The sequence below is a fragment of the Sorex fumeus genome, unplaced genomic scaffold (genome assembly GCF_029834395.1).
Source record: "Sorex fumeus unplaced genomic scaffold, SorFum_2.1 ptg000124l, whole genome shotgun sequence".
NCBI classification, from domain to species: Eukaryota; Metazoa; Chordata; class Mammalia; order Eulipotyphla; family Soricidae; genus Sorex; species Sorex fumeus.
The window spans coordinates 1,257,577-1,277,519 of NW_026606181.1; the positions used below are offsets into that span (position 1 = coordinate 1,257,577).

Sequence of the window (19,943 nt, forward strand, 5' to 3'; positions counted from 1 at the left end):
AGGCGATGAAGTGGGATGGCTGAGGAAGATAATAATTTCATCGGAAAAGAAAGAAAAATAGGAAGGAAGGAATCATTTTCAAATGACAACTTATAGAGAAATATAGAGTCGTGGCAGCATCAGTTTGACAGACACTTTAATTAAATTACAGAACAATTTACATTTTCCATCAATTTATATCTGCCACAGACAACGAGGAAAGCACAGAGAGACTATTCTGACTAAAAAGACAGCGAAGAATTATTTTATCTTAACATTCTAAACAACTCTTAAATGTTTACTGAACAGTGTTTTTGAGCCTGCATTAACAGTTGCATGCTTCTCAAAATCTATAACACATAGAATGGGTTATAGCATAGACTTTGTGAATGGGTTATACCATATATAACAAATATTGTATGGTTTATGAACAATATGTAGAATTTGAGAGGGGGAAGACTATCCTGGATTATTTGTATGGCCCAGTCTAATGACTTCAGAACTTAAAGAGCAGCCAGCTTCTCCACTAGATTGGAGATGAGCTTATAGAAGGAGGTGAGTTTGAAGAAGGAGCAGGACTCAACTCCTTATGTCTGACTTTGAAGGTGAATAAAAGTGGCCATGACTCAAGAAATGGGTTTCAAAACAGCTATGAAACACCCTCAACTGGTCTCAAGGATCTGAGTACTACAATCAAAGGGAACTGAACTCTGTCAACAAACAAATGAAGTGGAAATAGGTTCTTTTTCACAATCCTCAGGAAGGAATGTAGCCCTGACAACTCAACAAGTTTTTGTCTGATGAGACCCAGAAACATGAAGCCTGAATATGCATTGAGATGCTGAAGTGAAAGCCAGCAAAAAATGTTACTGATGGCAGCCCAATCTGAATCCCCTTCAGGAGAAGAGAAACTTCTTTTTTTAAATTTTTTTTAAATTTAAAAAAATTTTTATTAGTGAGACACCATGAGGTACAGTTGTAGACTTACAAATTTTTGTGCTTGGGTTTCAATTAAAAAATATGGAACCCTTCACGAATTTGCGTGCCATCTTTGCACAGGGGCCATGTTAATCTTCGTGCAGGGGCCATACTAATCTTCCCTGTATCGTTCCAATTTTAGTATATGTGCTGCCGAAGAGAGCATGAGAAGAGAAACTTCTTAAGAAGCAAAACATGATGATAAGAACATAAAAGAAGACCATCAAAAGTTCCAGGCTTTTCCCCTTGACAACACATTAGCACAGAGTCTTCATCGAAAGCACCAATTAGAGACAAGTTGGGGAAATCCTATAAAAACATTTTTTTCAGAGGCAAATGGGTATGCCCACATTTCAACTTGAGATTTATATTCTTGATTCTTTCCTTACTGGAGAAACCCATGTTCCCTCAGACTGTCTTTCTCTTCTGTGCCCTCATGTCTCCCAACGATGTTTTACTTCACTATTCATCTCCTGCTTGAAATTCTTTTTTGACGAGGGTATAATACTACCAAGTAGCCTGGGCTAGGTCAGGAATAGATTTCTTTTTCTTGCAGAGAGCAGTTCCTTGCTCCAATTATTATAGCTCCCCAAGAACTCACAGGGTGGAATTCATTCCTGCACCAAGAAGATCAAGTGGATCGCCAGAGCAGTTGATAGGGCACAAACATCTACGCCATCTATGCGTTTCTGACTGATTTTCCTAATCTGCAATTCTTCTGGCTGACAGATGGATTGAACAGGAAGGTGGTAGCACTTGTCTTTTCTTGAGCTAATACTTCCCTACTCCCCACTTCATCTGTCAGTACAACACTCAGCTTTATGCTTGATTTATTGATTATATACTATGAATGACATGGATTGCTAACTTCCTAATTTTATTTCATTCCCCTTCTTTAGAGACTTTGTGATTCACCAAAGTCATACTTTGGAGCTACCCCTGGATCAGGGGTCACTGCAGGTGGTTCTGGGGGAGGGGAAATCAGGTAGAGCTGGGAAGGAGCCCAGGTTCTTGCGTGCAAAGCATGTCCTCGGCCACCCGAACTCTCTTTCTGGTCCTAACTTTCTAACTCTGTATCGTTTGCTCATCTTTACATTTTCTGTTCCAATATATTTAGTCAATATGGCGTACACTTATATAAGTAAAATGTTCAATATCCTACTCTACTTTCTGTCTTCACTGCCCCCCCCCCTTTTTCTCCCTTTCAGGTTGTTAGAAACAACCTGAAATTTGGAATTTTCAATTTTCAGCGCTTTCAGCTGTCTTGGAAATAGAAAAACTATATAAATAGGTAGTAAAAAATTCAGTGAAAGGTCTTCAAAATCAAGTTACAAATATTCTTCCAGAAAATAGAACGAAAAAGAAATATAAAAAAAATGAAATAAAATAGACCTAAAGTAGTTAAGTTCGTTTCTTTTTTTCCAAACCGGATCAGTAGTAACCCAGAAAGAGATAAGGGAGAAAAACTGTCTAATGTACTCTTGAATTCTTGCACATGTCAAAACTTTAAAAGTACTAATTTCATGGACATGACTACATACTGAATCCTTAGTCCCGGTTTATTTTCTAGTAGCTCTTCAAAGCTGCCGCCCCATCTTCTCTGGAATTCAGTTTGATAGTGAGATTATTATGTTAAGAAGATACCCATTATATATATATATATATATATATTTTCACCCATTGCTCTGAAGATTTTTCCTTTCTGAACACGTGAGTATTTGAAAACTCCTTTATTTAAAAAATAACATTCCTTTTAGTTATTTTTATTTATTTTTCCCGTTTTCTACTTCTGGATATTCGTTAGTTAAAATTTCAACAATGACCGTAAAATGTGCCAAGCAAAACAGTAAAGAATTAAAACAAAGATTGAAAATATTTATTAGAAAAATATTAAAATGAAGCCATTATGATATTATTAATTCCAAACAAAATCTAATTAAAATGTAGTGTTCATCAAGAGTATAATACACAGTAAAGTTAGATATTAGGCATTTAAATTCAGAGAAATTGTACATGTATCTAAAAATCTGAATTGTTAAATATAGGAGAAAAGTTAAACTTCATTTATTGTGGAAGAAATTTAGAGTTTGAGCATACATTTTAGTGCAGTCTAAGGGTTTTATCATATTTTTAACATTTTTTGGATTACACTGGCAGTGCTCAAGGGTTTCTTCTGCCTCTGTGCTCAGGGGCCACTACTGGTGAGCTTGGGGACTGTACAGGGTGCTAGGGATTGAGTCTGGGTTGGATGCTTGAAAGGTAATGATCCTACTAGCTATACTAATGTTCTTGCCCCTTTATAAGGGTTTATTTATTTATTTTTGCATTAGTATTTAATCTTCTCAGAGAGCCTGGCAAGCTACCAAGAGTATTCAATATGCCAAACACAGTAACAAGAAGTCTCACAATGGAGACGTTACTGGGCCTGCTCGAGCAAATCGATGAACAACGGGAGGACAGTGTTTGTTTGTTTAATCTTCTAACAATGCTGAGAAGACCTTATTTTCCTCATTTTAAGAAAGTTGAGCATTAGAGATTTTAAGTAATATGCCATGATTAAATAACGAGGAAAGTTTAGAGCTGGATTTCGAACCCAAATCTATTAGACTCTAGATAAAGCATATGTTCTAATGCTCTGTGTTTTGTCTTTTTTTTTTTCCCACTTCCTACTCCAGATGCAGGAAACAAAACTCAGAATTCTCAGGAGGTTACTTAAAGTCACATAGAAACAAAATGAGGGCTGGAGAAATGCTATAGTAAGTAGGATGTTTGCCTTGCACACGGCGGCAGACCTGTGTTCAAACTCTGGCGTTCCATATGGTCCCTCAGCACCTCCTGGAGTAATTCCGAGTCTAGAGCCAGGAGTGGTTACTCCTGATCATCACTGGGTGCGACCCAAAAAAACATTAAAAAAAAGAAAGAAAATGAAGGAATAAATCAAGGAAGATAAATAAATGGAATACTTTCTTGTTTGTTTTTGCTTTGGGGGCTACGCCCAGTGCTACTCAGGGCTTACTACTATGTCTGAGCTGAAGTTTCAGTCCTAGCAGTCTCTGGAACTATCTGCAGTGCCCGGGATTGAACTTGGCTTGGCAGTGTGCAAGGCAAATGCCTACAAACTGTATTATCTCTCCAGTCCTCCAAATAAATGGAGCCCACTTCCAAGACTGGACTCAACCTTGGGAGTGGTGAGATTCAAGATGAACCTCTTTACAAAGTTGATTTATCCAAGACGAATTATCATTGTTTGATTTAAAAGATATGAAGAATATCTCAAACTTTCAACTTAATGAAGTGCTGGTGAAGCCACATTCTTTTGCCACAGTTATTCTTTGTACAATGAAGTTCTGAGTTTTAACAAGTCCCTGAATTTTAATATCATGTATCTTCTCCATAGTACAATACAGAATACAGAAAAGTTTTACACTCTTCAAATATGTACCTCTTGATTAAGCTCTAATCACCACAAGCCCTGGAAGCTACTGATGTTTTTCTGTTTCGAATAGCTTCGTCTCTTTCAGAATTTCCTATAAATTGTATTATACAATATTTTTCCATGTGAAAAGTCTTCTTTTTTTTAGAAATATACATTTGCATAATGACATATATAACACCTAGTTATAGATGTTATATGTATTTGCAAGTATTGGATCAGGATCTGTATTCCATATCATAGGTTCATTATGGTTTATTTTTCCATTTATCATTTAAAGGTATATTGGTTGCCACAAATTTGGGGCATATTCTTATTTTAAAAGTTTGTGGGTGCCACACTTGGGGGACAAGTGGTGTAAGGGGTAATACCCAGTATCTCAAATAATCAAAGCATATACCACTTGAACCATATCTTATAGAACCTCATCCTGATTTTTAAATGTGAGAAGCAAATATTCACATTCTTAGCTTCTATTTGGAGAAAATGACATGATGTGTCATAAAATATTACCTATCACTGGTATATTTAATTTTCCAAATTACAAATGAAAAATGATTCAGATCATCCAGCATGCATTTTAAAGATGCAATAGATCATTTTTTGCTACTAAAGAAGGATGCATGTAAATAAGTAAGCTTAGCATTCAGGTAGAAAAATTAAAAATAAACAAGCCAATGAAAAGACAAAAGAAGTGGTAAAAGCAAACACAGACATTAATAATTAGAAAATACAAAATACTAGCAACAAGAAGTAATTACGAGAGAGTTTTACTTGGAATAAATCCTATAATGTCTGCAAAGGTTAAGTATGTTTGCACAAGGAAAAGAAAAATCAATCAGTTATGTAACATTAAAAATAAAAAGAAGATATGTACTATTTATGAAGATATGCTATATTTTTTAGAATATAGAAAAAACAATAAACTTCTGATGTATTTTTTAAGTCAAAGAATATGTGACATAGGTCTTCTTCAGACTAACTATACAATCACTTTAGTTCTTTAGAAAAGACCTAAATGGTCTGGTAAATTCACTTCAGCTAGTTAATAAAACCAAATGCTTTGTCAAGGATGTTATATAATATTAAAGGAATATTTCATTTCAATATCTTAAAGGATAAAAAATTATAAATAAAAAGTTCACTGATGGTATAATCATTTCTAACTTTATAAATTTAAAATTAATTTAAAATTTATTAATTTCTAACTTTCTCTGAATTCTTAAATGTTCCAAGCACTGATTAAAGTGCCATATACTCATTAGCTCATTGAATTTTCACAAACCATCAAAAAATGTAGTGTTATTATCTTATCAGTCTTACCATAAAAGCATGGAAAGCTAAAATAGCTTAATCAAAGTTTTAGAACAAATAGATTACAATGCCAGCACATAAACCCAGGAAATAAAGCTTCAGAACGATGTGCATGGGATACAAATGAACAGAACCCGCTTCTGGTTAAAATCAACTATGACAACCACAAAACAACAACCACAGCCAATGAATCCACCATCATTCACCACTAGAAACAATGAAATAAAAGAGTAGAAATATAATGAGTAGATTCACTGTATCACTTTATGCTGATTTTATACTCCTGTCTGGGAGGAGCACTGTTATCCCATTGTTCGTGGATTTACTCCAGCGGGCACCAGAAACTTCTCTATTCCTTCCAGCCCTGAGATTTTAGCAGCCTCTTCTTTCTCGTCTTTTCCCAATAACCGGAGGCTCTTTCAGGGTCAGGGGAATGATACCTATTGCCGTTACTAGTTTTGGCATATCGAGTATGACATGGGGAGCTTGCCAGGCTCTGCCCGTGCAGGCAAGATACTCTTGTTAGCTTGCAGGGCTCTCCGAGAGGCATATATTTATATACTTCTCTCTATGATTTGTTGCCTACTGTCTGAACTCCATCAAATATGGTGTGGTAATTATGGAAAATGGGTAAGAAGTGTCTTTTTTTTTTTTTTTTTTTTTTTTTTTTTTATAATTTATTTATTTATTGAATCACTGTGGGAAAAGTTACAGAGCTTTCGGGTTTAGGTCTCAGTCATGTAGATACCGAACACATTTCCCTTTACCAATACTCATTTTTAACCCCGAACCCCAATAGACCCCTACCTCCCACCCCTCCCAATTCTTGTGAGGCAGATGAGTTCTAGTTAATACTCTATCTACTTTGACTAGATAGATTATTTCGATAGAAGATGCACAATTATTGTTAAGAGTTTACGACCCACCCACCCCCCAATCAGACATGCTGAAACACGTTGTGAAATGATTTGCTTCCTACAACTTGGTTTAAGAATAAAATGATGTCGCGCGGCCGCGATAGCGGCCGCGCGGTTTTGAATTTCTGCTATTTTACTTATTGACCCTGGAAGAATTTCTATTAAAAGTTAGCTAGTTAAGAGATTGGTTTCTGTGCCCTGGAGTCGTGGCCGTGCCGGAGAGCCGCTCGTGGGGGGCAGCTGGCGACCTCGGTGGGGCGTGGGGGACGGCCCACAAAGCCCCCCTTCCCATGAGGTCCCCGCCGCTCCCCCCCCCGAGCCCGGCTCAAACCTGCTTTCCACAAGGCTCCCGTGCGGCCGCCATCTTTCTTTCCAGAGAGGAGCGGGCGGGCTGGTCAACGCCCTTCCCCCTCCGGGCAGTCTTGGTGGCGCGGATCAACACAAGTCCATTTGCTTTTCTGCTCCAAGCGGCTGGTTCTCTGTGCTAAGTCCTTGTGCCTCCGGGGCCGTGGCCGTGCCGGAGAGCCGCTCGTGGGGGGCAGCTGGCGACCTCGGTGGGGCGTGGGGGACGGCCCACAAAGCCCCCCTTCCCATGAGGTCCCCGCCGCTCCCCCCCCCGAGCCCGGCTCAAACCTGCTTTCCACAAGGCTCCCGTGCGGCCGCCATCTTTCTTTCCAGAGAGGAGCGGGCGGGCTGGTCAACGCCCTTCCCCCTCCGGGCAGTCTTGGTGGCGCGGATCAACACAAGTCCATTTGCTTTTCTGCTCCAAGCGGCTGGTTCTCTGTGCTAAGTCCTTGTGCCTCCGGGGCCGTGGCCGTGCCGGAGAGCCGCTCGTGGGGGGCAGCTGGCGACCTCGGTGGGGCGTGGGGGACGGCCCACAAAGCCCCCCTTCCCATGAGGTCCCCGCCGCTCCCCCCCCCGAGCCCGGCTCAAACCTGCTTTCCACAAGGCTCCCGTGCGGCCGCCATCTTTCTTTCCAGAGAGGAGCGGGCGGGCTGGTCAACGCCCTTCCCCCTCCGGGCAGTCTTGGTGGCGCGGATCAACACAAGTCCATTTGCTTTTCTGCTCCAAGCGGCTGGTTCTCTGTGCTAAGTCCTTGTGCCTCCGGGGCCGTGGCCGTGCCGGAGAGCCGCTCGTGGGGGGCAGCTGGCGACCTCGGTGGGGCGTGGGGGACGGCCCACAAAGCCCCCCTTCCCATGAGGTCCCCGCCGCTCCCCCCCCCGAGCCCGGCTCAAACCTGCTTTCCACAAGGCTCCCGTGCGGCCGCCATCTTTCTTTCCAGAGAGGAGCGGGCGGGCTGGTCAACGCCCTTCCCCCTCCGGGCAGTCTTGGTGGCGCGGATCAACACAAGTCCATTTGCTTTTCTGCTCCAAGCGGCTGGTTCTCTGTGCTAAGTCCTTGTGCCTCCGGGGCCGTGGCCGTGCCGGAGAGCCGCTCGTGGGGGGCAGCTGGCGACCTCGGTGGGGCGTGGGGGACGGCCCACAAAGCCCCCCTTCCCATGAGGTCCCCGCCGCTCCCCCCCCCGAGCCCGGCTCAAACCTGCTTTCCACAAGGCTCCCGTGCGGCCGCCATCTTTCTTTCCAGAGAGGAGCGGGCGGGCTGGTCAACGCCCTTCCCCCTCCGGGCAGTCTTGGTGGCGCGGATCAACACAAGTCCATTTGCTTTTCTGCTCCAAGCGGCTGGTTCTCTGTGCTAAGTCCTTGTGCCTCCGGGGCCGTGGCCGTGCCGGAGAGCCGCTCGTGGGGGGCAGCTGGCGACCTCGGTGGGGCGTGGGGGACGGCCCACAAAGCCCCCCTTCCCATGAGGTCCCCGCCGCTCCCCCCCCCGAGCCCGGCTCAAACCTGCTTTCCAAAAGGCTCCCGTGCGGCCGCCATCTTTCTTTCCAGAGAGGAGCGGGCGGGCTGGTCAACGCCCTTCCCCCTCCGGGCAGTCTTGGTGGCGCGGATCAACACAAGTCCATTTGCTTTTCTGCTCCAAGCGGCTGGTTCTCTGTGCTAAGTCCTTGTGCCTCCGGGGCCGTGGCCGTGCCGGAGAGCCGCTCGTGGGGGGCAGCTGGCGACCTCGGTGGGGCGTGGGGGACGGCCCACAAAGCCCCCCTTCCCATGAGGTCCCCGCCGCTCCCCCCCCCGAGCCCGGCTCAAACCTGCTTTCCACAAGGCTCCCGTGCGGCCGCCATCTTTCTTTCCAGAGAGGAGCGGGCGGGCTGGTCAACGCCCTTCCCCCTCCGGGCAGTCTTGGTGGCGCGGATCAACACAAGTCCATTTGCTTTTCTGCTCCAAGCGGCTGGTTCTCTGTGCTAAGTCCTTGTGCCTCCGGGGCCGTGGCCGTGCCGGAGAGCCGCTCGTGGGGGGCAGCTGGCGACCTCGGTGGGGCGTGGGGGACGGCCCACAAAGCCCCCCTTCCCATGAGGTCCCCGCCGCTCCCCCCCCCGAGCCCGGCTCAAACCTGCTTTCCACAAGGCTCCCGTGCGGCCGCCATCTTTCTTTCCAGAGAGGAGCGGGCGGGCTGGTCAACGCCCTTCCCCCTCCGGGCAGTCTTGGTGGCGCGGATCAACACAAGTCCATTTGCTTTTCTGCTCCAAGCGGCTGGTTCTCTGTGCTAAGTCCTTGTGCCTCCGGGGCCGTGGCCGTGCCGGAGAGCCGCTCGTGGGGGGCAGCTGGCGACCTCGGTGGGGCGTGGGGGACGGCCCACAAAGCCCCCCTTCCCATGAGGTCCCCGCCGCTCCCCCCCCCGAGCCCGGCTCAAACCTGCTTTCCACAAGGCTCCCGTGCGGCCGCCATCTTTCTTTCCAGAGAGGAGCGGGCGGGCTGGTCAACGCCCTTCCCCCTCCGGGCAGTCTTGGTGGCGCGGATCAACACAAGTCCATTTGCTTTTCTGCTCCAAGCGGCTGGTTCTCTGTGCTAAGTCCTTGTGCCTCCGGGGCCGTGGCCGTGCCGGAGAGCCGCTCGTGGGGGGCAGCTGGCGACCTCGGTGGGGCGTGGGGGACGGCCCACAAAGCCCCCCTTCCCATGAGGTCCCCGCCGCTCCCCCCCCCGAGCCCGGCTCAAACCTGCTTTCCACAAGGCTCCCGTGCGGCCGCCATCTTTCTTTCCAGAGAGGAGCGGGCGGGCTGGTCAACGCCCTTCCCCCTCCGGGCAGTCTTGGTGGCGCGGATCAACACAAGTCCATTTGCTTTTCTGCTCCAAGCGGCTGGTTCTCTGTGCTAAGTCCTTGTGCCTCCGGGGCCGTGGCCGTGCCGGAGAGCCGCTCGTGGGGGGCAGCTGGCGACCTCGGTGGGGCGTGGGGGACGGCCCACAAAGCCCCCCTTCCCATGAGGTCCCCGCCGCTCCCCCCCCCGAGCCCGGCTCAAACCTGCTTTCCACAAGGCTCCCGTGCGGCCGCCATCTTTCTTTCCAGAGAGGAGCGGGCGGGCTGGTCAACGCCCTTCCCCCTCCGGGCAGTCTTGGTGGCGCGGATCAACACAAGTCCATTTGCTTTTCTGCTCCAAGCGGCTGGTTCTCTGTGCTAAGTCCTTGTGCCTCCGGGGCCGTGGCCGTGCCGGAGAGCCGCTCGTGGGGGGCAGCTGGCGACCTCGGTGGGGCGTGGGGGACGGCCCACAAAGCCCCCCTTCCCATGAGGTCCCCGCCGCTCCCCCCCCCGAGCCCGGCTCAAACCTGCTTTCCACAAGGCTCCCGTGCGGCCGCCATCTTTCTTTCCAGAGAGGAGCGGGCGGGCTGGTCAACGCCCTTCCCCCTCCGGGCAGTCTTGGTGGCGCGGATCAACACAAGTCCATTTGCTTTTCTGCTCCAAGCGGCTGGTTCTCTGTGCTAAGTCCTTGTGCCTCCGGGGCCGTGGCCGTGCCGGAGAGCCGCTCGTGGGGGGCAGCTGGCGACCTCGGTGGGGCGTGGGGGACGGCCCACAAAGCCCCCCTTCCCATGAGGTCCCCGCCGCTCCCCCCCCCGAGCCCGGCTCAAACCTGCTTTCCAAAAGGCTCCCGTGCGGCCGCCATCTTTCTTTCCAGAGAGGAGCGGGCGGGCTGGTCAACGCCCTTCCCCCTCCGGGCAGTCTTGGTGGCGCGGATCAACACAAGTCCATTTGCTTTTCTGCTCCAAGCGGCTGGTTCTCTGTGCTAAGTCCTTGTGCCTCCGGGGCCGTGGCCGTGCCGGAGAGCCGCTCGTGGGGGGCAGCTGGCGACCTCGGTGGGGCGTGGGGGACGGCCCACAAAGCCCCCCTTCCCATGAGGTCCCCGCCGCTCCCCCCCCCGAGCCCGGCTCAAACCTGCTTTCCACAAGGCTCCCGTGCGGCCGCCATCTTTCTTTCCAGAGAGGAGCGGGCGGGCTGGTCAACGCCCTTCCCCCTCCGGGCAGTCTTGGTGGCGCGGATCAACACAAGTCCATTTGCTTTTCTGCTCCAAGCGGCTGGTTCTCTGTGCTAAGTCCTTGTGCCTCCGGGGCCGTGGCCGTGCCGGAGAGCCGCTCGTGGGGGGCAGCTGGCGACCTCGGTGGGGCGTGGGGGACGGCCCACAAAGCCCCCCTTCCCATGAGGTCCCCGCCGCTCCCCCCCCCGAGCCCGGCTCAAACCTGCTTTCCACAAGGCTCCCGTGCGGCCGCCATCTTTCTTTCCAGAGAGGAGCGGGCGGGCTGGTCAACGCCCTTCCCCCTCCGGGCAGTCTTGGTGGCGCGGATCAACACAAGTCCATTTGCTTTTCTGCTCCAAGCGGCTGGTTCTCTGTGCTAAGTCCTTGTGCCTCCGGGGCCGTGGCCGTGCCGGAGAGCCGCTCGTGGGGGGCAGCTGGCGACCTCGGTGGGGCGTGGGGGACGGCCCACAAAGCCCCCCTTCCCATGAGGTCCCCGCCGCTCCCCCCCCCGAGCCCGGCTCAAACCTGCTTTCCACAAGGCTCCCGTGCGGCCGCCATCTTTCTTTCCAGAGAGGAGCGGGCGGGCTGGTCAACGCCCTTCCCCCTCCGGGCAGTCTTGGTGGCGCGGATCAACACAAGTCCATTTGCTTTTCTGCTCCAAGCGGCTGGTTCTCTGTGCTAAGTCCTTGTGCCTCCGGGGCCGTGGCCGTGCCGGAGAGCCGCTCGTGGGGGGCAGCTGGCGACCTCGGTGGGGCGTGGGGGACGGCCCACAAAGCCCCCCTTCCCATGAGGTCCCCGCCGCTCCCCCCCCCGAGCCCGGCTCAAACCTGCTTTCCACAAGGCTCCCGTGCGGCCGCCATCTTTCTTTCCAGAGAGGAGCGGGCGGGCTGGTCAACGCCCTTCCCCCTCCGGGCAGTCTTGGTGGCGCGGATCAACACAAGTCCATTTGCTTTTCTGCTCCAAGCGGCTGGTTCTCTGTGCTAAGTCCTTGTGCCTCCGGGGCCGTGGCCGTGCCGGAGAGCCGCTCGTGGGGGGCAGCTGGCGACCTCGGTGGGGCGTGGGGGACGGCCCACAAAGCCCCCCTTCCCATGAGGTCCCCGCCGCTCCCCCCCCCGAGCCCGGCTCAAACCTGCTTTCCACAAGGCTCCCGTGCGGCCGCCATCTTTCTTTCCAGAGAGGAGCGGGCGGGCTGGTCAACGCCCTTCCCCCTCCGGGCAGTCTTGGTGGCGCGGATCAACACAAGTCCATTTGCTTTTCTGCTCCAAGCGGCTGGTTCTCTGTGCTAAGTCCTTGTGCCTCCGGGGCCGTGGCCGTGCCGGAGAGCCGCTCGTGGGGGGCAGCTGGCGACCTCGGTGGGGCGTGGGGGACGGCCCACAAAGCCCCCCTTCCCATGAGGTCCCCGCCGCTCCCCCCCCCGAGCCCGGCTCAAACCTGCTTTCCACAAGGCTCCCGTGCGGCCGCCATCTTTCTTTCCAGAGAGGAGCGGGCGGGCTGGTCAACGCCCTTCCCCCTCCGGGCAGTCTTGGTGGCGCGGATCAACACAAGTCCATTTGCTTTTCTGCTCCAAGCGGCTGGTTCTCTGTGCTAAGTCCTTGTGCCTCCGGGGCCGTGGCCGTGCCGGAGAGCCGCTCGTGGGGGGCAGCTGGCGACCTCGGTGGGGCGTGGGGGACGGCCCACAAAGCCCCCCTTCCCATGAGGTCCCCGCCGCTCCCCCCCCCGAGCCCGGCTCAAACCTGCTTTCCAAAAGGCTCCCGTGCGGCCGCCATCTTTCTTTCCAGAGAGGAGCGGGCGGGCTGGTCAACGCCCTTCCCCCTCCGGGCAGTCTTGGTGGCGCGGATCAACACAAGTCCATTTGCTTTTCTGCTCCAAGCGGCTGGTTCTCTGTGCTAAGTCCTTGTGCCTCCGGGGCCGTGGCCGTGCCGGAGAGCCGCTCGTGGGGGGCAGCTGGCGACCTCGGTGGGGCGTGGGGGACGGCCCACAAAGCCCCCCTTCCCATGAGGTCCCCGCCGCTCCCCCCCCCGAGCCCGGCTCAAACCTGCTTTCCACAAGGCTCCCGTGCGGCCGCCATCTTTCTTTCCAGAGAGGAGCGGGCGGGCTGGTCAACGCCCTTCCCCCTCCGGGCAGTCTTGGTGGCGCGGATCAACACAAGTCCATTTGCTTTTCTGCTCCAAGCGGCTGGTTCTCTGTGCTAAGTCCTTGTGCCTCCGGGGCCGTGGCCGTGCCGGAGAGCCGCTCGTGGGGGGCAGCTGGCGACCTCGGTGGGGCGTGGGGGACGGCCCACAAAGCCCCCCTTCCCATGAGGTCCCCGCCGCTCCCCCCCCCGAGCCCGGCTCAAACCTGCTTTCCACAAGGCTCCCGTGCGGCCGCCATCTTTCTTTCCAGAGAGGAGCGGGCGGGCTGGTCAACGCCCTTCCCCCTCCGGGCAGTCTTGGTGGCGCGGATCAACACAAGTCCATTTGCTTTTCTGCTCCAAGCGGCTGGTTCTCTGTGCTAAGTCCTTGTGCCTCCGGGGCCGTGGCCGTGCCGGAGAGCCGCTCGTGGGGGGCAGCTGGCGACCTCGGTGGGGCGTGGGGGACGGCCCACAAAGCCCCCCTTCCCATGAGGTCCCCGCCGCTCCCCCCCCCGAGCCCGGCTCAAACCTGCTTTCCACAAGGCTCCCGTGCGGCCGCCATCTTTCTTTCCAGAGAGGAGCGGGCGGGCTGGTCAACGCCCTTCCCCCTCCGGGCAGTCTTGGTGGCGCGGATCAACACAAGTCCATTTGCTTTTCTGCTCCAAGCGGCTGGTTCTCTGTGCTAAGTCCTTGTGCCTCCGGGGCCGTGGCCGTGCCGGAGAGCCGCTCGTGGGGGGCAGCTGGCGACCTCGGTGGGGCGTGGGGGACGGCCCACAAAGCCCCCCTTCCCATGAGGTCCCCGCCGCTCCCCCCCCCGAGCCCGGCTCAAACCTGCTTTCCACAAGGCTCCCGTGCGGCCGCCATCTTTCTTTCCAGAGAGGAGCGGGCGGGCTGGTCAACGCCCTTCCCCCTCCGGGCAGTCTTGGTGGCGCGGATCAACACAAGTCCATTTGCTTTTCTGCTCCAAGCGGCTGGTTCTCTGTGCTAAGTCCTTGTGCCTCCGGGGCCGTGGCCGTGCCGGAGAGCCGCTCGTGGGGGGCAGCTGGCGACCTCGGTGGGGCGTGGGGGACGGCCCACAAAGCCCCCCTTCCCATGAGGTCCCCGCCGCTCCCCCCCCCGAGCCCGGCTCAAACCTGCTTTCCACAAGGCTCCCGTGCGGCCGCCATCTTTCTTTCCAGAGAGGAGCGGGCGGGCTGGTCAACGCCCTTCCCCCTCCGGGCAGTCTTGGTGGCGCGGATCAACACAAGTCCATTTGCTTTTCTGCTCCAAGCGGCTGGTTCTCTGTGCTAAGTCCTTGTGCCTCCGGGGCCGTGGCCGTGCCGGAGAGCCGCTCGTGGGGGGCAGCTGGCGACCTCGGTGGGGCGTGGGGGACGGCCCACAAAGCCCCCCTTCCCATGAGGTCCCCGCCGCTCCCCCCCCCGAGCCCGGCTCAAACCTGCTTTCCACAAGGCTCCCGTGCGGCCGCCATCTTTCTTTCCAGAGAGGAGCGGGCGGGCTGGTCAACGCCCTTCCCCCTCCGGGCAGTCTTGGTGGCGCGGATCAACACAAGTCCATTTGCTTTTCTGCTCCAAGCGGCTGGTTCTCTGTGCTAAGTCCTTGTGCCTCCGGGGCCGTGGCCGTGCCGGAGAGCCGCTCGTGGGGGGCAGCTGGCGACCTCGGTGGGGCGTGGGGGACGGCCCACAAAGCCCCCCTTCCCATGAGGTCCCCGCCGCTCCCCCCCCCGAGCCCGGCTCAAACCTGCTTTCCAAAAGGCTCCCGTGCGGCCGCCATCTTTCTTTCCAGAGAGGAGCGGGCGGGCTGGTCAACGCCCTTCCCCCTCCGGGCAGTCTTGGTGGCGCGGATCAACACAAGTCCATTTGCTTTTCTGCTCCAAGCGGCTGGTTCTCTGTGCTAAGTCCTTGTGCCTCCGGGGCCGTGGCCGTGCCGGAGAGCCGCTCGTGGGGGGCAGCTGGCGACCTCGGTGGGGCGTGGGGGACGGCCCACAAAGCCCCCCTTCCCATGAGGTCCCCGCCGCTCCCCCCCCCGAGCCCGGCTCAAACCTGCTTTCCACAAGGCTCCCGTGCGGCCGCCATCTTTCTTTCCAGAGAGGAGCGGGCGGGCTGGTCAACGCCCTTCCCCCTCCGGGCAGTCTTGGTGGCGCGGATCAACACAAGTCCATTTGCTTTTCTGCTCCAAGCGGCTGGTTCTCTGTGCTAAGTCCTTGTGCCTCCGGGGCCGTGGCCGTGCCGGAGAGCCGCTCGTGGGGGGCAGCTGGCGACCTCGGTGGGGCGTGGGGGACGGCCCACAAAGCCCCCCTTCCCATGAGGTCCCCGCCGCTCCCCCCCCCGAGCCCGGCTCAAACCTGCTTTCCACAAGGCTCCCGTGCGGCCGCCATCTTTCTTTCCAGAGAGGAGCGGGCGGGCTGGTCAACGCCCTTCCCCCTCCGGGCAGTCTTGGTGGCGCGGATCAACACAAGTCCATTTGCTTTTCTGCTCCAAGCGGCTGGTTCTCTGTGCTAAGTCCTTGTGCCTCCGGGGCCGTGGCCGTGCCGGAGAGCCGCTCGTGGGGGGCAGCTGGCGACCTCGGTGGGGCGTGGGGGACGGCCCACAAAGCCCCCCTTCCCATGAGGTCCCCGCCGCTCCCCCCCCCGAGCCCGGCTCAAACCTGCTTTCCACAAGGCTCCCGTGCGGCCGCCATCTTTCTTTCCAGAGAGGAGCGGGCGGGCTGGTCAACGCCCTTCCCCCTCCGGGCAGTCTTGGTGGCGCGGATCAACACAAGTCCATTTGCTTTTCTGCTCCAAGCGGCTGGTTCTCTGTGCTAAGTCCTTGTGCCTCCGGGGCCGTGGCCGTGCCGGAGAGCCGCTCGTGGGGGGCAGCTGGCGACCTCGGTGGGGCGTGGGGGACGGCCCACAAAGCCCCCCTTCCCATGAGGTCCCCGCCGCTCCCCCCCCCGAGCCCGGCTCAAACCTGCTTTCCACAAGGCTCCCGTGCGGCCGCCATCTTTCTTTCCAGAGAGGAGCGGGCGGGCTGGTCAACGCCCTTCCCCCTCCGGGCAGTCTTGGTGGCGCGGATCAACACAAGTCCATTTGCTTTTCTGCTCCAAGCGGCTGGTTCTCTGTGCTAAGTCCTTGTGCCTCCGGGGCCGTGGCCGTGCCGGAGAGCCGCTCGTGGGGGGCAGCTGGCGACCTCGGTGGGGCGTGGGGGACGGCCCACAAAGCCCCCCTTCCCATGAGGTCCCCGCCGCTCCCCCCCCCGAGCCCGGCTCAAACCTGCTTTCCAAAAGGCTCCCGTGCGGCCGCCATCTTTCTTTCCAGAGAGGAGCGGGCGGGCTGGTCAACGCCCTTCCCCCTCCGGGCAGTCTTGGTGGCGCGGATCAACACAAGTCCATTTGCTTTTCTGCTCCAAGCGGCTGGTTCTCTGTGCTAAGTCCTTGTGCCTCCGGGGCCGTGGCCGTGCCGGAGAGCCGCTCGTGGGGGGCAGCTGGCGACCTCGGTGGGGCGTGGGGGACGGCCCACAAAGCCCCCCTTCCCATGAGGTCCCCGCCGCTCCCCCCCCCGAGCCCGGCTCAAACCTGCTTTCCACAAGGCTCCCGTGCGGCCGCCATCTTTCTTTCCAGAGAGGAGCGGGCGGGCTGGTCAACGCCCTTCCCCCTCCGGGCAGTCTTGGTGGCGCGGATCAACACAAGTCCATTTGCTTTTCTGCTCCAAGCGGCTGGTTCTCTGTGCTAAGTCCTTGTGCCTCCGGGGCCGTGGCCGTGCCGGAGAGCCGCTCGTGGGGGGCAGCTGGCGACCTCGGTGGGGCGTGGGGGACGGCCCACAAAGCCCCCCTTCCCATGAGGTCCCCGCCGCTCCCCCCCCCGAGCCCGGCTCAAACCTGCTTTCCAAAAGGCTCCCGTGCGGCCGCCATCTTTCTTTCCAGAGAGGAGCGGGCGGGAAGTGTCTTATCATGTGTTATACAGCTGCAAAGTGGTAGTGTGGTCCAGAAAGTGGCCTGCAGCATGGTGGCGGTTGGGTAGTGGAGGTCGACTGCTGGGGTTGGGTCCCTTGGGGTGGGGAGGGCTCTCACCTGTCTCACTCTGGGACGTCCCAAGTGAAAACAACCCCTGTCTGGGAGGAGCATCCGTGCGTTCTGGAGGGTGGCCGATGAGGAGATTATCTGGTGCTGGCAGGGTGTGGCTTATGAGTGTGATCCCTGGGACACCAGAGACTGGGGAAAGCAGGCTGAGGATCTCTGCTTCCAGTCTCGTTGAGTCCAGAGTCCAAGGTCACAAAATTCCATACCATCTGAGTTCTGTATGACCTCATCCATGAGTAGATTAGAAATAAAAATATTTATTAGTCAATGTCAAAATTGATATTATAGTGAACAAAGAACACAGAAAGCAGGAGTAGGGCAGGTAAAGTCTATGCCTTTCCAGAAATTCTAAGAAACCAAATAAAAATAGTTATAAATAAGATTTTTGTTGGAAAACAAAGCCCTTATAAATTACAATGGCATATTATTTTATACATACATATAGCACGTTTTCCTTGTGTGGCCGGCCCTGCCGAGCCGGGTTTGATTCCTCCGATTCCTCCGCCCCTCTCAGAGAGCCCAGCAAGCTACCGAGAGTACCTCTCCCGCACGGCAAAGCCTGGCAAACTACCCATGATGAACTCTATATGCCAAACACAGGAACAACAAAGTCTCACAATGGAGACATTACTGGGCCCGCTCAAGCAAATCAATGAACAATGGGAGGACAGACAGACAGACATATATATAAATATATGTGTATATATGTAATATAAATATAATAAACCTAGGAATACTTTTGACAATCTATTAAAAGTAATAAGAGGAATCAATATATCACCTAGATAAAAATCATGCATAATGTTGATTTTCTTTTTTCAGATTAGGGAGTGTGCTGTGACTGTGTATTCAGATATGCTAAGGCCTAAGGCTGTAGTCTGTTGTGTTCGGTATCACCAGGGATTCTTAGAGTGGTCTCCAATGTGGCACCTGATATTGCTTGGGTCATTCAGTGTTATGCATGGCAGAGTTGGCAATTTTAGTGGAAGAAAAAAATTCCATTTCTATGGTTGATTAATTACAAACTTTCCAAAGATAAGGTATAGAACTAACAAATTAAATCCAGCTGCAAACCTTCAGTGAAAAAGTGGCCCGAGTGATAATACAGTGGGTAGGGTGCTTGCCTTGCATGTGGCCAATTCAGTTCAATCCCAAGAATGCTGTATGTCCCTATAGATCCACTAGAAATGATTACTTAGTGCAGGTCCAGGAGTAAGCCCTGAGATTGCCAGGCATGCCCCCAAAAATAGATGATAAAAATTTTCAAAAATCCTTTTATGAAAATCTAAAAGATGACATGAAAGTCACAAAATAAATTAAAAAATAAAATACATAAAATTAAGTGAGATGATAAATAGATGATAAAATATAATAAGTTATTCTGCCCACACAGCAGAGCCTGGCATACCCGTGTTGTACTTGATATGTGAAAAACAGTAACAGTGACGGTCCTCATTTCCCTGACCCTGAAAGAGCCCGCAATACGCCATTGGGCTACACCAGCACGCGACAGGGATGAATGGAGACGTGACTGGCGCCTGCTCAAGCAAATAGATGAACAAAGGAATGAATGTGATACAGTGAATGTGATACAGTGATACAGTGAAGTCATTCCATTGTTATTTTCGTTAAGTCAGCTTTCATAGACTGCAATGGACTTATTAATGTTGGCTGATTTTTAACCACTGGCGTCAAGATACCACGTGTTAAAAATCTCCTGTTTAACCAAAAAATTATTTCCTGAGAATACAAGAACTGCTTCAGAACACAAATGAATTGCTCCTAATTTAATTTGTATTTTTGATGCAGCCACATTCTAAGTTCAGTTGTTATAGTATCTTAATAATTTATTTTATCAGCACAATTTGTTAAAGAGGCTTTCCATACTCCACTTCACATTTCTTGCACCTTTATCAAAGATTAGATGATCATATGATTGAGGGGAGATGTCAGTGTATTCAACCCTGTTCCATTGGTCTGCAGCTCTGCCTTTGTTCCAATACCCTGCCGTTTTAATTATTACTGCTTTGTAGTAGAGTTTGAAGTTCGGGAGGTTGATTCCTCCCATTTTCTTTTTCCCAAGAATTGCTTTAGCTATTCGTGGGGGCTTATTGTTCCATATGAATTTCAGGAGTGTTAGCTCCATTTCTTTTAAGGATGTCATGGGTATCCTTATAGGGATTGCATTGAATTTGTACAATGTTTTGGGAAGTAACAAAATAGGAGATTAATATCCAAGAATAGCCGAGATCAGTACCAGGAAAATTATTCCATGTCTTAGAGGCCAGCCGGGTATTCTAGGGGAGAGGGCAGCTCAGATAGAGAAGGGAGCACCAAATAAAGGATGTTTGGAGGATCCTCCCAGGAGGGGAGATGCATGTTGAAAGCAGACTATGGACCGAACATGATTGCCACTCGATGCCTCTTTTGCAAACCACAGCACCCAAGAGGAGAGGGAGAACAAAGGGGAATGTCCTGCCACAGAGGCAGGGTGGGATGGGGTGGATGGGTGTGGGAAGGATACTGGGATCCATGGTGGTAGAAAATGGGCACTGGTGGAGGGATGGGTATTTGATCATTGTATAATCGAAACCCAAGCACAAAAATTTGTAAGTCTACAACTGTACCTCATGATGTTTCACTAATAAAAATTAATTAAAAATTTATTTTATTTTACTTTTATTGATCATGCATTTTTTTTTTGTTTTAGGGGTACAGTATACCACACCATACCTTTTATCATAGTACCAATATCCGTCCACTCCAGTTCACTGGACCCCTTCTATTCTTTTGGCATACTAACTCCCTGTCACCCCTACCCACT

The 19,943-nt window shown here is 53.0% G+C and overlaps 1 pseudogene; it reads right to left on the reverse strand.

The window, feature by feature from the left end:
• Positions 1 to 993: 993 nt before the first annotated feature.
• On the reverse strand, positions 994 to 1,123 carry LOC130044762 (uncharacterized; annotated as a pseudogene).
• Between the last annotated feature and the right edge of the window lie 18,820 nt (positions 1,124 to 19,943).